This window comes from Phalacrocorax aristotelis, chromosome 16 (genome assembly GCF_949628215.1).
Source record: "Phalacrocorax aristotelis chromosome 16, bGulAri2.1, whole genome shotgun sequence".
Taxonomy (NCBI): domain Eukaryota; kingdom Metazoa; phylum Chordata; class Aves; order Suliformes; family Phalacrocoracidae; genus Phalacrocorax; species Phalacrocorax aristotelis.
This window is the reverse complement of record NC_134291.1, coordinates 486,193-497,795: the sequence shown is the minus strand read 5'-3', so window position 1 is coordinate 497,795 and position 11,603 is coordinate 486,193. Positions and strand designations below refer to the sequence as shown.

The 11,603-nt window shown below is 50.8% G+C and overlaps 1 non-coding gene across 1 annotated transcript; it reads right to left on the bottom strand.

Moving 5' to 3' along the window:
- Nucleotides 1-1,802: 1,802 nt before the first annotated feature.
- TRNAS-GCU (transfer RNA serine (anticodon GCU)) lies at nt 1,803-1,884 on the bottom strand. Its single transcript has one exon. It is a non-coding gene; the product is annotated as a tRNA-Ser (tRNA).
- Between the last annotated feature and the right edge of the window lie 9,719 nt (nt 1,885-11,603).

The following is an 11,603-nucleotide window of genomic DNA, read 5'->3' as shown; positions in this document are numbered from 1 at the left end:
CCAGGTCACCGTGGTTCCCGTCTTGGTGGCGCCGGACACTGAGTGGGACCAGAGGTCATTGGGACTGCTTGTCTGGGGTGCCGGCACCTGGGCAGGCCAGGGTGAGTGGAAATAATGTGCCAGCAAGTGGAGAGGGTATGCAAGTCAGTGTGAGATTGCTCTCGAGGATCAAGTCAGGTGATGCAGCGAGTGGGTAAAGCAGCTCGGGGAGGCACGTGTGGGCGTGTGCCTCTGCAGGAGAGGTCACAGAAAGAGCTGGCTACGGGAGGCACCAGAGGCCAACTTCCAGAGACACCATAGGGCCTCTTTGTGTCTGTGTGCGAGTCTCTAGGGGCGAGAGAACCGCAGGAGCTGGCTACCAGAAGGACCAGGTTGCCCAGGCCGACTGGAGCCAGGGACCAGCTACCGGGTACAGCCCAGCTGATGGAGGTGGTCCACGTAGTACATGAGCGTGGTATTTTCCCACTCGCAGACCTTCATTGTTACCAGCCGGAAGGGGGACCTGGACGAGGCTCTCGGTGCTCTTAGCTGAGCGCTGTGTTTCTGCCTGGGTTGATGGGTGTGGTTGGCCCTGTGTAGATGGCTTGTACACATGGATTTGTGTGCGTGTGTGCCCCCGGGAGGCACGCTCAGCCTCGCTGCTGGCTGGGCCTTGGGACATGGAGCTGTGGCAGCCTGAGCTCTGCTGGGCTCCCGGGTTCAGCAGCCACTGAACGGAAAGGGAGCCTTGTGGGCTGCCCAAAGCGCCGAGCTTGTCTGTCGATGAGAAAGAGTTCTGCCCTTCTTCTCTTCCCTGAGGCTGGCCAGGAGATTAAGGTGCCGATGAAGAAGCTGGCAGTGACCTCTCCGCAGCAGACAGCCCCTTTCTCATCTCCTGCAGACTCTCCCCCTGGATTCAGTCCCAACTGGGCTGGCAGTGGGGGCAGCGGTCCCCTTCACCTGGCTCGCAGGCCTTAGGGATATGTGAGGCTGGTGGGGGGGGTGGGTAGGGAGGGTGGGGTCAGCAGCATTCTGAGCTCTGAGCCCCTTGGCCAGACCCCAGTCTCTTCTTCTCGCATCTTGTTTGCATGCTGGTCCGTCCAGGCATGCTGCTCACAGGTGCTGGTCACCACGAGCCACGAGGCATCCCTGGAAGTGCAAAACTACTGGGAAGTTGGACTGGAGTATGTCCTAAGCAACCAGCTCAAGTAGAACCTGCTGGAGCAGTTGGCTGGGACTAAAGGATCTCAGGACATCCCTTCCAGCCCCAACGGTTCTGAGATCCTGTGAACAGATAAGGGCAATGTGTCACATCAAAAAAATCTTACATGATCTGTTCTGTGACAGAAAGTGGTTTATGCGTATTCAGTTTTTTGTTCTCGTGGCTAGTTTAGCCTTACTGACGGCAAGGTAAACACCACCCACTGCTGTCCCTTTCTCCACCAAGCTAGACAGCTCAGTGTAGGTGGCTCCCAGCTTGGGTAAGCATGACTTCTCCTTCATAAATCCATGCTTACTACTCCCAACCACCTTTGTGTGCAACCTGTGTTTGGAAAGTACTTCCAGGATGCTTTGCTCTATCATCTTTCCGGGGGCTGAGGAGAGGCTGAGCTGAGTCCTGTCCTGTCAGTTCCCTGGACCTTCCTTCTTTCCCTCCTTGTTCCTCTTGCCTATGTGGGGACAGAAGAGGTTGAGGTGTGTCCTGAGCCACTTCAAAGCCTTGCAAGTTCTTTCCAGGCAACTCTCACCTCAAAACAAAGGCTTACTTGGGGGCACACATCAAGCTGCTCACACTCAGAAACTCTGACCATTGTTGGGCTGACCGACGAGGATGGGATTTGAACCCATGCGTGCAGAGCACAATGGATTAGCAGTCCATCGCCTTCACCACTCGGCCACCTCGTCAGCATGCTGCTGCTCCTCCTGCCACAGAGTTGGTTCTCCTGGCTCTGCCTCTTCCCAGCTTGTTGCCCACCCCTAACTACACCCTTGCATCCACCACTTCTCAGCTGCTCCCCACTGGCATCAGCCAGCTGCTCAGTTAGCCATCACTGTCTCCATTCCTGTCCTTTGGACATGGGTTGTTACGATTCCTCCCAGCTCTGCTGCCATCTCCTGCTCTACAATGATTCCCTGCTCTGTAAGCAGATTCACATACAGGATACACATCTTTGCTTTTCCTGGGTCTCAAAGGAGACCGCTTTACCAAACTTCCCTCCCTTTTCTTCTCCCATTACATTCGGGCAAATACTGTCTCCTGGCTGTCCACAGAGAATAACTTTCTGTTCAGCTGGAACACAAGAAAGCAGGAGTGTTAACTCAGTTACTAGAGAGGAAGAAAGAGAATGACAAGACTTAACCATGATCCAAGGGAACACCGGCCAGCTGTTAACTATTAGCTTACAAACTGATCTTTGAAAATTGTAGCTCTGTTCTTAAAGGTAAGGACAGGCTCATGTGCTATGCAAAGTCTAGGGTGAAACAGACTCCGGGGTCCATGGGCAGGGCGTGTAGGGGGAAGGGCCAGGTGATGCTAGCCAGGGCAGTTATGCCCATTAGTATACTCAGGACCCTGACAGTGCTCTCTATGTAATTATTTCTATCATATGGCAATAGTACAGTATTGCTATATTTTTATAGCACCCTGGATGGAACTGTATGTGAAAAACCTGACAGGGCAACCTGACAGGGCACGAGATGGGTGAATCAAAAAAAAAATACAGTAAAATCTATTTATAATAGTTTTGACTGTTCCCTAACTGCAGCCATCTGCACAACTCATTAAAGCTCCTGGAAAGACAGCACTGCATTCCTGATCCAGGGTGCGATGTACTGTTCTTCATGGATGATGAGACGATGTGAACCGAAGATGACTGCTGCTGGTGCTGAAAACCACGCAGGATATTAATAGTTCAGAGCTGCTTCACTTTGAACAAGTTCAGCAATGTGGAAGTTCACACACTTGCAGCGCACACTGTTCCTTTTTTAGACAGTCAGAGCAGGTTTGAAGGGATTTTTTATTTAGACCTACCCTCATTAAAATCAGTACCAACCCAAAAGCAGAGACAAGGAAAGAGAGGGAAGAGACGTACACCCCACTTTAAGCCCATCTTCTGTCAACTGCCTGTGAAAAAATTGAGAATAAGCTACGTTGAAATTTAGACGTGGCTATACCATACAGCTTCTGTCAGTGATAGATATTTATTCTTTCTTAAGTAAGCATAACTGTAGTGACAATGAGCTGGTGCAATTCAGGATCCCAAGAGTGGTGAAGAAGTCAAATAGCAGGATCATAATCCTGTGATTCAGGATAGAATTTGGCCGCTTTGGAGCTTTGCTTAAAAGAGTCCTATGGGATACCATCCTGGAGAAAAGAGAGTTTAACCAGAAGAGCCAGTTGATTCTCAAGGATCACCTCCTCTAAGCTCAATAAGGATCCATCCCAACGGGCAGGAAAATAAGCACAAGTGGTAGGAGGCCTGTGTGGATGAATAAGGTAGACCTGACAAAATTCAGTTATGAAAGAGGAGCATACAATGGAAAGCAGGGTTAGGTGACCCAGAAGGAATACAGAGACGTTGTCCGAGTGTGCATCTATGGGGTAGGAAAGCTGAAGCCCCCCTGGACGTGAATCTGGTGAGGGACATGAATCTGGTGAGAGACATGAGGCCCAACAAGAAGGGCTTCTAAAGGTATGTCAGCAGCAAAAGGAAGACTAAATAAAATGTGGGCCTTCTGCTGAACTGGGCAGACGACCTGATAAAAAAGGACATGGAGAAGCCTCAGATGCTGAATGCCGCCTTCGTCTTGGTCTTTATTGGTAAGATTTTTCCTCGGGAATCCAAGGCTTTCAGTGGGAAATTCTGGGACAGGGCCAGTTGACAGGCTGGAGAAACAGGCTAACAGGAACTTCACCAAATGGAAGGATGAAGTCCTGCACCTGGGCAAAAATTATGCCATGCACCAGTACATGCGGAGGGCAGGCTGCCTGGAAAGCAGCTTTGCAGAAAAGTATCTGGAGGTCCTGGTGGACATTAGCCGGCAATGTATCCTTGCAGCAACAAAGGCCAACAACATTCTGGGGTGCATTACGAAAAGCTTTGCCAGGAGGTCATGAAAGGTGAACCTCTATGCCTCACTGATGAGACCACATCTGGAGTGCTGTGTGCAGTTCTTTGCTCCCCAGTACAAGAAAGACGTGGTCATCCTGGAGCAAGTCCAGAGCAGGGCCACAAATATGACTAAGGTATTGAACAACTGTCATACAAGGAAAGGCTGGGAGAGATGAGATTGTTCAGCCTTGAAAAGAGAAGACTCAGGGATCATGTTATACATACTTAAATACCTCATTTAGGAGACCCAAGAAGATGGATCCAGACTCTGCAGTGGTGACTAATCAAAGGACATGGGATAATGGGCAAAAACTGAGATACAGGAGATTCCCCTTTAACATAAGATGAAACAAATATTTTTACTGTGAGAGTGGAACAGATTACACAGACGTGGAGTCTCCATCCTTAGAGATATTCAATTTACACTTGGACATGGCCCAACGCAACTTTCTCTAGCTGCCCCTGCTTTGGGCAAGGGGATCTCAATGGGAACGCTGAGCATTGATGTTCCCTGTATACGCATAGCAAGCCTGGTCAATGCAGTCACAGAGACATTTTTCTCACCATGAAGGAAGCACTTCCACTGGGCCAGATGACTGACACGCTAAACCATGTTGATTAAATCAGAGACAGACAAGAAACAGTCTCCATGGTGACCCAGCTAGTAGCTTTCCCAGTCACTTGCCCTGTCCCATCAGGACAAATACTATTCTGGTTCCAGTGACCACAGACAAGGTTGGAGTGATCAAGAACTCAGTCCCACTGCAGCCCTCCACAGCAATCTCACCTACTGCTTCCTTAGTCTTCCCAGAAGGACAGTCCCGTAAGGTCCAAGTGAAGTGCTCCTGGCTGCCATTTAAGCCCAAGATGATTTGCTCATTTTCAGGAAAGAGGTCTGTTTGCCACCTCACTGAGCTCTTTTCCCAATGCACCCCTACAGCAAAGTACTATGTGTACGATGGAGGAATAGGCAAAAATATGCTTTAGCACATAGCCTAAGAGCAAATTTACTCATCTTCCCCCCCCTGAGGGTGGATTCCCGGGGGTTCTCCCAGGTGGATTTATGTGCCAGAGAAAGGTGGGAAGTGAACAAATAGAGCTGTTGTAAGGGACATGTCAGCTTGGGAGAAGTGTAAAGATGACAGAGTGAGCTGGGGCTGAGAGACAGAAAGTGATTTTAGGAATGGCACTGCATTACTGCCATCCCAGAAATGGATGGGATGGTGCTCAGCCCTTTCAAGCTTGTCAGGTGATTCTGTGATGGCTGCCTGCACCTAAGACCTCCTCCGCTCTGTTTAGACCTCCTGGAGAGCCTCGACTATTGCAGGATGGAGTAACAGAGGTGACCTTAAAATACTTCCATGTCTTTCCTTCAAGTTTTCATATGGGCCCTGGATTTTCTATTTCTCCTACATCACAGGCTTAGAGAATCACAAGATTGCTGAAGTTGAAAGGGAGCTCTGGAAGTCATCTAGTCCAACCTCCCTGCTCAAGCAAAGCCACCTAGAAGCTACCCAGGGCCATGTTCAGATGGCTTTTGATTGGTTCCAGGGAAGGAGGCTCCACAACCTCTCTGGGCAACCTGTGCCACTGCTCAGTCACCCTCACAGTGACAAAGTGTTTCCTGATGTTCAGGGGAAGCCTTCTGTGCTTCAGTTTCTCCTCTTGCTGCTGGTCCTGTCACTGGGCACTACTGAAAAGAGACAGCCTCCATCCTCTTTGCACCCTCCCTTCAGGTATTCATGTACATTGATATGAGCCTCCTCTTCTCCAGGCTGAACAGCCCCAGCTCTCCCAGCCTTTCCTTACAGAAGACATGCTCCAGTCCATTAGTCATCTTAGTGGCCCTTTGCTGGACTGTCTCCAGTATGTTCATGTCTCTCATACTGCGGAGCCCAGAACTGAACAAGTACTCCAGGTGTGGCCTCACCAGTGCTGGGCAGAGGGGAAGGACCACCTCCCTCGACCTGCTGGCAACATCCCTCCTAATGCAGCCCAGCACACCATTAGCCTTCTTTGCAGCAAGGGCAGTTTGCTGGCTTGTGGTCACCTTGGTATCCACCAGGACCCCCAGGTCCTATTCTGCAAAGCTGCTTTCCTGCTAGGTGACCCCCAGCATATACTGGTGCCAGGGGTTTTTCCTCCTCCCCAGTTGCAGGACTTTGTACTTCCCCTTGTTGAACCACATGAAGTTCCTGTCAGCCTATTTCTCCAGCCTACCAAGGTCCTTCCGGATGGCAGCACGTCTCTAGCGTATCAGCCACTACTCCAAGTTTTGTGTCATCTGCAAACTTGCTGAGAGTACATTCTGCCCCATCATCCATATCTTTAATGAAGGTGTTAAACAGGATCAGACCCAGTATTGACCCCTGGGGTACTCTGTTAATTACTGTCCTCCCACTAGACTTTGTGCCACTGATCACCATCCTCTGAGCCTGGACATCCATCCAGTGTTCAACCCACCTCACTGCTTATCTAGCCCAGACTTCATCAGCTTGTCTACGAGGATCCTATGGAATACACCACTGAAAACCTTCCTGACGCCAACGTAGACAATATCCTCTGCTCTGCTCTTGTCTACCAGGCCAGTCGTTTCACTGTAGAAATTCATCAAGTTGGTCAAGCACCTTGGTGAAGCTGTGCTGACTACCCTTGACAACTTTCTTGTTCTGCATGTGCCTGGAAGTGGTTTCTAGGATTAGTTCCTCCATTGCCTTCCCAACTGGAAGGACTGAGGTGAGGCTGGCCAGCCTGTAACACCCTGGGTGCTCCTTCATGATCTTTTTGAAGACAGGAATGATACTTGCTTTCCTCCAGTCCTCAGGCACCTCTCCCAGTAGCCTTGATCATTTAAAGATTATCGAGAGTGGTCTTGCAATGACATCAGCCAGCTCCCTCAGCACTTGTGCATTCATCCCATCAGGGCCCATGGAGCTGTTTATGTTCAGTTTGCTTAAGTATTCCCTCACCCAATCCTCTTCCATCAACCGTGTGTCTGCCTTCTCTTGGTGTCCAGGGCCTGGGATTCCTGAAAGCTGGTCTTGCTGCTAAAGACTGAGGCAAAAGTGGCACTCAGTACCTCAGCCCTTTCCATGTCATGTGTCACTAGGGCCCTGGCCCCATTCAGCAGTCAGCCCACATTTTCCCTAGTCTTCCTTTTGTCACCTAGGTACTTACAGAAGCCCTTTCTGCTGCCTTTGATATCTCTTGAGAGATTCAATCCCCACTGGGCTTTGGCTTTCCTAACCTTATCCCTGCATGTTAGGACAGTGTTTCTGTATTCCTCCAAGGTTACCTGCCTGTTTCCACCTTCTGTGTACTGCCTTTTTGTGTTTGAGTTTTGCCAGGAGTTCCTTGTCCATCTCTGCAGGCATCCTAGCATTTTTGTCTGACTATCTGCTTGTTGCCATGGACTGCTCTTGAACTTGGAGGAGGTGATCCCTGAATACAAACCAGCTTTCTTGGGCTCCTCTTCCCTCCAGGGCCTTATCCCATGGGCTCCTCTTCCAAGCAGAGGTCAAGCATCACTCTCCCGAAGTCCAGTGTTATGATCTTGCTTTTGACCTTCCTCCCTCCACCCTTCAGCATCCCGAACTCCATCATCTCTTGGTCAGTGCAGCTGAGGCTGCCTTTATCTTTCACATCCCCAACTAGCACCTCATTGTTGATGAGTGTGAGGTCCAGCAGATTACCTCGTCTCATTGTCTCCTCTACCACTTGGGTCAGGGAATTCTCATCAACACACTCCAGGAATCTCCTGGATTGTTACTGCTCTGCTGTGTTCTCCCTCCAGCAGACATCCTAGAATCATAGAATGTGTTGGGTTGGAAGGGCCCTCTAGAGGTCATCTAGTCCAACCCCCCTGCAGTGAGCAGGGACATCTTCGACTAGATCAGGTTGCTCAGACCCCCGTCCAACCAGACCTTGAATGTTTCTAGGGATGGGGCATCTACCACCTCTCTGGGCAACCTGTTCTAGTGTTTCACCACCCTCGTTGTAAAAAAAATTTTTCCTTATATCCAGCCTAAATCTACCCCCTTTTAGTTTAAAACCATTACCCCATGTCCTGTCACAACAGGCCTTGCTAAAGAGGTTGCCCCATCTTTCCTATAGGCCCTCTTTAAGTACTGGAAGGCTGCAATAAGGTCTCCCCACAGCCTTCTCTTCTGCAGGCTGAACAACCCCAACTCTCTCAGCCTGTCTTCATAGGAGAGGTGCTCCAGCGCTTGGACCATTTTTCTGGTCCTCCTCTGGACCTGCTCCAACGCTTCCATGTCCTTCTCCTGTCGAGGGCTCCAGACCTCCATATCTGGGTTGTTGAAGTCCACCATGAGGACCAGGGGCTGCAAATGGGGCGCTACTCCTACCCGTGTGTAGAGGAGCTATTCTGCCTGTTCATTCTGTTCAGGCTGCCTACGGCAGACACACCATAAATAGTCAGAGGGCTGCTTTGGCGCCGGTGTCCTGCACTGGCAGCAGTTCATACATTTGGGAATTTTGCCTTTATCCGTTCCCCAGTCCATCAGACTCTAGTATTTGACAGAGTCCCTCAGACCCAAAGTTCCCATGGACAACAAGGGGCCTGGAAGCAGCTCCCCTTAGCACTGTGCAGCCAGCTGTGCCCCTGAGGGAGGACGCTGCATACTACCCACCACGCCACAGCCAGGTCTGCACTTGAAGTATGGGAGGCTGCTCTCTCGGGCTGCCCTGGCAAATCCCTGAGCAGACGAGGATGGCCCTGCCCCAAGCCTTGCGTTTGCCAGTGCCCCTGTACCGGACAAAGCCACCTTTAACAACATTCTGCGGCCATTGCCTAGCTCCTGCCTCTTTTACCCCACCTCTTGGGCTGCAGGAGGAATAGTGTGCAAATGTGCCATGAAGGGAAGGGGATGTGTGGGGCGGGTGTATGTGTGTGTGTGTGTGTGTTCTTCAGGGGATGCACATACACTGGAGGGATGCCTGAGGGGCATGGGTGCCATGCTGGGGGCGGCATACATGCCAGCGTGCACCACAGGGAGGTTGTGTTCCTCGTGGGACCCAGTGCTGGCACCAGGGCTCACATGGGCTGATGGGAGCAGGACCCCAAGTGCCAGCCTCACAGACGGCTAGGAGCCCAGGCTCCTGGGAGCACCAACATCCTCCCCATACCCACCTCTTCCAGCCTGGAAGGGCCCCTTAGGTCTTCTCAGCTGACAGGTGCTCAAGGACAATGAGGATTCAGGGCTCCCTTGGACCTGCCATCTCTGTCACTAAAGCAAGGCCCTGTCTGGCTGCCAGTCACCAGGCAGAAGTGATCTGGCCATTAAAGGGGTCCCACAGGCCCACTGCTAGCACTGCAGAACCACCTGGTATCTGATCTGGGAGGGCAGGTCAGCACCATGTGTACAGGCGACATCTGGATACTGGGACCATTTTGAGGCTCTCCAGTACACAAGGCCTATTGACATGCTGGAGCAAAGTGATGCTGTCCCTATCTTTGGAAACAGCTATTGACTGCACAATGACTTGGACAACCTGGCCCAGATGACACCCACTCTGGCACGTGTTTGGAGCAGAGACCTCCATAGGTCCTGTACCCTCTCAACAGGACAAGGCTTCCTATTCTGCTCACCACCAGTGCCTCTTTTGCCAGTGATGCAATACAAGAGAAGTTCAGCAGGGTCTCCATGAAGCATAAGACCAGACCAGTCTTGTCCCCAAAGGAAGAGGCCATTTCTTAGTCCTCAGGACCAAGAATATCCTGAAATGACCTTGGAGGCAACCCACAGGAAATAAACAGGTCCACGAGAGAAAAGGTGTGGTGGACAGAACATTTAGAACGTGGGTCCTGGAGACATCCTGTTTGCTCCCAAGCTCGCAGTCGCCCTGGACAGAGCTGAGCTCACCACAGGCAATTGTATGCCTCACTCACTCACATCAGGACAGAAGCCAACCACAAGGACAGAACAGATCTGGCCCAGTAGGCAATAGAGGAGCTTTGGATGACAATTCCTGGATGTCATGTGAGGATGCGTGTGGAGGGGAACATTGTGGCCATGGAAGATCTTGGCTAAGCAAGCTGGAGAGCTGTCTTAAAGAAGACACTTAGTCTCTGCCGCTCAAGCTGCTCTAACACCCCAGTGACATGTAAAGTGACCCAGAGAAGTCTCGATCAGCCACATGCTTCTAGTCACCCTTGAGCACCAAGTATGCCTCCTTGCTGTGATGGACACATCCATTTCCATCACCTCAGCTTGGTCTCTTACCCTCTTCTTTTGCTCTGGAAATGGATTGGGGCATCTCTATGGTCCCCCAGCTCTTTGACAGCATGGAGGGACACCTTTCTGTGCTGCCTAGAAGAGCTCCGCAGACCTTTGGGGAAATAGGTCTCAACGTTCACATCAGAAAATGACTGAACAGCACAGCCCCACCCTCCTTCCCAGAAGGGAACATTGGAGAGTGACCCCGGAGTGGCTCAGCGCCTCCAAATGACTTGAGCCTGACTTGGAGATTAACTTGTGTGCTGGTTTCGGCTGAGAAGGGGTTAATTCTCCTCACTGTGGTGGTCGGGGACCTTTCCAGCTTCCCACGCTCTGCCACGTCGGGCAGGAGGCTGGGAGCGGCGGGGCCACGGCCGGGGCAGCTGACCCCGACTGGCCAATGGGATGTTCATTCCATACCATGTGACACCATGCCCAGTACATTAAGGGGGGCAGTTTGCGGCTCGGGGGCGCCACGGCGTCGGGTCGGTGGGCGGTGAGCGGCTGCCTTGTGTGTGGTTTGTTTTGGTGGTTCATCCCCCTTCCCCTCTCCCCCCACCCCCGGTTTTCACACCTCTCGTCGTTTTTCCTTTCCATTGCATGTATTTTGTTGTTTATTAATTTATTTATTTATTTTAATTATTAAACTGTTCTTATCTCAGCCTACGAGCGTTACCCTTCTGATTCTCTCCCCATCCCACCGGTAGGGGAGTGAGCGAGCGACTGTGTGGGGCTGAGCTGCCGGCTAAGACATAACAGTCGTCTTTGGCGCCCAGCGTGGGTCTCAAGGGTTGGAGATAACAACAGCTGCTGGTCACAGCACCATGTTGTCCTTTTTGCAGTTGGTGTTAAATATAGGTGTTGGTTTGTTTAGTCTGCTGTGATTAGTAACATTTTGCCTACAAGATTTGTTACGCAAACGCTCCTTTTCAGCTTTATCTGGTATTTGGGGTTTTTGCTGAAACCATTACTTTACTTCGGATACCACCTTGTTGAGGCGATTAGCAATTATACCTCCTCCTCTGAGAGATTTTATATGGAGGAAATACAGAATAGTATCTTTGCAACTTCGTTCTATGATGTCTCCGCCTTTATTACAACAACCTTTTTGTATCTTTAACATCCTTGGGTGGTTAAGGTGCACTTATTGTTAGTTTTTGGGCATGTTGTTTTGGTTTTGACTAAGCAACTTCAGAATATTACCCAGAAATCTGCCCCGAGGCTTGATAGTTACGAGTGGCAAGGCATGTGGGATAGCATGGGCCAATACCTA